The 5,677-nt window shown below is 33.7% G+C and overlaps 1 pseudogene; it reads left to right on the top strand.

Annotated features, from left to right (window-relative positions):
• Nucleotides 1-237: 237 nt before the first annotated feature.
• Nucleotides 238-5,677, top strand: part of LOC115218579 — a 24,075-nt pseudogene continuing 18,635 nt past the window's right edge.

Here is a 5,677-nt window from a genome sequence, read left to right as displayed (position 1 = left end):
ACATATCTTTTCATTTTCAGAAGCGGGTGTAATAAGACCGAAACATATTACCAGTTGCCTCACATTCATGAGGAAACAATGAAACTAGTATTAATATTTGACTAAATTTGTCTTTTGTCTACCTAATTATTTCGACACCAGCCTATGAATTACAACTAAACAAATGTGCGTCATCTTAACCGTCAATTATTTAATTCGTTTCCTGTTCAACGAATACTAGGTCATTTCGCATTGAGTGAAAGATACAGACGCAGAAACATAGAAACCCATTGTTCTGTAACCTAGATCGAAATTGCATGTGGTCTATTATACGTTGGAGGAGAACAGCTTGGTAAATATCGTTACATATTTTGAATAGAAATTCACTTCAAATCAACACAAATATTCAAACATTTATGTTTTCGGTGTGAACTGCTTTCACAAACACACACGTCTGCTCATAAATACTCATTAGATAGATAGATAGATAGATAGAGAGAGAGAGAGAGCCAGAGAGACAGAGAGATAGATAGATAGATAGATAGATAGATAGATAGATAGAGAGAGAGAGAGAGAGAGAGAGAGATGTAGTTGGGAAATTTAACTTAAATCCAGTAAGGTGTCTTGTGAATGCTATGGCCACTAAGTATATTAGTTTAACAAAGTTATGGTCATTAGTTTATTTATTAATGCTCTACTAATTTACTGTTATCATTTAATGTTATGATTATATTAAAAGTGTGTAACTATTATTTATGATTTCATAGTTTACTGCTAATTTCTACTGTCTCCACATTTACGTGCACCTGAGGTATGTACATAATTCTCTTCTGATCAATTAGAATTCTGTTATTTCTGATGTTTTTCTATCTGTGATTTTAGTTTAGTACTTCTCTTCTTCAGATAATGTACAGTATTTAAAAGTATGTATATGTATATATATATATATATATATATATATATATTTCGATAGGTCAATGAATTATCCTATGTTTATCGTCAACATAGAAAATTCGATGAACCGATACCAGGGTAGCAAATTGACGTCAGAAACACGGTTGAAGCGACCTGTCCAAGGGTAGAAACTCCGGGTTCATGTGCAGAAATTTGTGTGTTATATATGAATAAATAAATGGAGTTGAACGATTTGTTTACTATGTAGGCAGTCATCGAAATTATTGTTTTGTCATTCCTGATGAGAAGATTGCATCTTGCACCGATTATTCCTTTCGAATAAAACCATGTTGTCTTCAAAACATATGTCGAGAGTAAAGGAATTCTGTTAACATTTTCGTTCAACTCCATTTATTTATTTATTCATATATATATATATATATAATATATATATATATATCAGTCGCCATGATAGATCGTTAGCCACTACACACATTTTTTTCTCTCCTTGTTTCTCTCCTTTTTTTCTGTGTCCTTTTCTGTAGAAGAGCGTAGGCTCGAAACGTAAAAGACTTTTTATATTCCTGAGCGTTATACTAATACATCTGTTTGTTTTGTACACCACCTGTCTTTGTCTTTTGTTTTTTTCGTAAACTCTCCCTCTATATATATTTATAATATATATATATATACATGTATATATATATATGTGTGTGTATATATATATGTATATATATATGTATGTATGTACATATATATATATATATATATATATATATATATATGGAGATGGTGAGAGTCATATTGTTTTGTTGGATTGCATAGATATGATTCATACGCGATGCATGTTTGAGTGTACGTGGGGCATATGTGTTGTGTGTGGTTGCGTAGGTATTCTTCTATATATTAATGGGTAGCAACTGTGTAGAATGTGCATCGTGTCAGTTGTTGGTGTTTTATCACAGAGCATTGATTATATATAAAGCTAACCTACTGAGAGAGTATACTGTTATGATTATTCGAAACTACATATTAGTTTTGTTTAGCTGAAATTAGTCATATTTTAGACGTTAAACAAGAGCTTAATGCTATTATATCATCTTTATCATTATTATATTATTATATTATTATTATTATTATTATTATTATTATTATTATTATTATTGAGTGAGAGAGCAGTTCATGCCATCAAAGTGACACTGCGGTAAAATATACGAAGCCCAGTATACCCATCATGACTACCCGTCTGATAAGGGTACACCAACTATATGCATCACAACCATATGTGCGCGACATGGTGATCTCATATCAAGATAAACAGCACATGACCTTGCAGGTGGGGCCCAGTTAGAATTTTCATCTGGTCGAGTAGCCCATCCCGCTCAAAAGGTTCCTGAATAAGGATTGTTTAAGGATGTTGAACGAACCACCCATGTTTCCAAAGGTGGATTATCCAAAACCCAAAGAATTCCTCTCAACACATGAATATGATGCTCCCCCACTACTTCTGCTCGTGATCAGAGATGCACATATCGTCAACCACTAAGGGACATTCTCAACTGGTTAAGGTCAAACAACTGACAAGCAAATCTGTGGTATTGAGCAGAATATTTGCTGTAGCCTATTTTTATACCAAGACAAAACAATGTACATGATAATACTTGCAATCAGTTAAGATTAAAAGCCATGAGAGCCAGTCTGGTACTGCATCAGGGCATTTATTTTTATTATTATATTATTATTATTATTATTATTATTATTATTATTATTATTATTATTATTATTATTATTAAGGCGGCGAGCTGGCAGAACTGATAACACACCAGGCGAAATGCTTAGCGGTATTTCGACTGCCGCTGCGTTCTCAGTTCCAATTCCACCGGGGTCGATTTTGCTGTTAATCCTTTCGGGGTCGATAAATTAAGAACCAGTGAAATACTGGGGTCGATGTAATCAATTACCCCCCTCCCCATGTTTCAGGCCTTGTGCCTATAGCAGAAAGGATTATCATTATTACTATATTATTAATGTTCATATCGTTAAATGTTTGGATGAAATTATTCGTTGGGACTGCGTGTCCCTGTTAATTTTGCCTGTTTGTTAATTTGCATGTATATTTCTGTGTCCATTTCCAAACAATGGGTATTAAAACTAATCTTCAGTATGTGTTGAAGTCCTTAAACTATAGATATTATTTATAGCATACATCAGATTTTAATATTAGTGTTCATAAATATTTATTCCCATCACAGTAACCGTTACAGAAAACTATGTGCTGAACCCAAGCAGTTTACGATAAAGTAATCTGATTCGTCAGTTTATATTTCACTAAAGGATTACAGATTTCAGGAATCAAAATTAATTTTATAGTCTTGATATTGTCAGATATCACAATAGCTAACAACATCAGTATATTGTTAGATATCGCAATATCTAACAATATCTAAATTGTTAGATTACTCATTTTTGCCAGCTGAGTGGAGTGGAGCAACGGGAACAGGATCAGAAAGCATCGTCCGGTTCAGGAATCAAAGCCACAATCTTATGATCATAAGTTCTACACTCTAACCACTAAGCCATGCGCCTTAAGATGATTGAGAATATATCATTTGTAACACTGGAACATTTTTTTTCTTTTTGTCTTTGGTTAGTAAGTTTTATTTCTTGTTTGTTTCTATCAAAAAATCATAGGAAATGACTGCTATTCCCTTCAAACTTTGCTTTTGTAACCTGGACATCAATAGTTTCAAACTGACTTATTTTCCATTACATTTCAGACAGATTCAGCGCTCAGTTGCTGAAGCAGAAATATCGTTATAGCAAATATTCTGCTCAAAACCACAGGTTTGCTTTCAGTTGCTTGACCTTAACTACTTGAGCATGTCTCGTAGTGGTTGATAATATGTGCAACCCTGATGAGCAGGAGTTGTTTGAGAACATGCTAGCCATGTGTTGAGAGGGATTCATTGAGATTTAAATAATTGTAACAAACGCAAAGTTTAAAGGAAATATTAGCCATTTTTAATACTTTCTAGGAGTAATTAGATAAGAAATAACACGTACTACCCAAGGATGAAACTCATCTTACATAGTGAATTTGATTCTAAAGAACTTATGAAATAAATGACCATCGGGAAAAAATATTTATCCTATAAAAACAGACTTTATTACTTAAAATGTCTGATATTAATGTGATAAGTACTTCTTAATGTGTGTATTATTGAATAATTTTACTTGTTTTGCTGGCTTTTTTTTTCAAGTAATCTTTTAAGTAAAAAGAAGTGCAATTTTGAAACGTGAGGCGAAATTCTAGAAACACTGTGTTTTTAACATGGCTGAAAATGAAGAACACCAACTGGAATCAAACACACAAACAGCTACACGTAAATATGATTTATGTAATACAATAGATAAAATACTTTCTTTCAAGAGTTTTATAGTGCATCTGTTTACTTCCTCACATAGGAAAATGAATAATGGTATAAATTTTATCAAAATCTATATTTTTAATAATCCTTCCTACTATAAGCACAAGGTCTGAAAATTTGGGGGAGGGGATAGTCGATTACATCGACCCCAGCGTTTCACAGGCATTTATTTCATCGACCCCGAAACGATGAAAGGTAAAGTCGACCTTAGTAGAATTTGAACTCAGAACGCAGCGACAGACGAAATACCTATTTCTTTACTACCCACAAGGGGCTAAACACAGAGAGGACAAACAAGGACAGATAAACGGATTAAGTCAATTATATCGACACCAGTGCGTAACTGGTACTTATTTAATCGACCCCGAAAGGATGAAAGGCAAAGTCGACCTCGGCGGAATTTGAACTCAGAACGTAGCGGCAGACGAAATACCGCTAAGCGTTTCGCCCTGTCTGAAAGCTTACCGCCTTATAATAATAATAATAATGATGATAATAATAATAATAATAATAATAATAATGATAATAATAATAATAATAATAATAATAATAATAATAATTTTATTAAATTTAGCTTATTAAATTTAATATAATAAGGCAATGAGCTCACAGATTTTTAGCACACCTTACAGAACGTTTCAAGGCATTTGTTCAGCCTTGCATTTTGAGTTCGAATTCCGCCGAAGCCCGCTTTGCCTGTCATTCTTTCGAGAGTCGACAAAAAAGTGTCAACCTAGTAAAAGGATCGTTGTCATCCACTACCCATTCTCCCAAAATTTCAATATTCATGCCTATATAAGAAAGGATTAAATCTAAGTTAAAAGAAACAAGTTTAAAAGAGATTAAAGATTTAATCTCTTTTCTGTCAACACCTCAAATGTAAGAGTTGTTCCCTGAATATGGGGGCTAGTATCATCCGACGATGGAATCAATTTGAAATCATGGTTTTGACCACCAAACCTCCGGAAACAGCTTTCAGTTTTGTAAAACTCTTCTTCAACCCCGTTAATTCTTGATATCATTTCTATTCTGTGTAAGTCGGACCTTTTCTATGCAAGCTTATATGCATTTTTGTATTAAACGTATTTATTGTATAATATTCATTGTATATCAAGGCGGCGAGCTGGCAGAAACGTTAGCACGCTGGGTGAAATGCTTAGCGGCATTTCGTTTGTCTTTACATTCTGAGTTCAAATTCTGCCGAGGTCGACTTTGCCTTTCATCCTTTCGCAGTCGATAAATTAAGTAGCAGTTGCATACTGGGGGTCGATCTAATCGACTGGCTCCCTCCCCCAACATTTCGAGCCTTGTGCGTAGAGTAGAAAAGAATATTCATTGTATATCGGCCTGCCTGACTTGCTTATCTTTTCATTTAT

Source organism: Octopus sinensis, linkage group LG13, assembly GCF_006345805.1.
Source record: "Octopus sinensis linkage group LG13, ASM634580v1, whole genome shotgun sequence".
Lineage (NCBI taxonomy): Eukaryota > Metazoa > Mollusca > Cephalopoda > Octopoda > Octopodidae > Octopus > Octopus sinensis.
The sequence above is the reverse complement of the archived record's forward strand: the minus strand, read 5'-3'. Positions and strand labels throughout refer to the sequence as shown.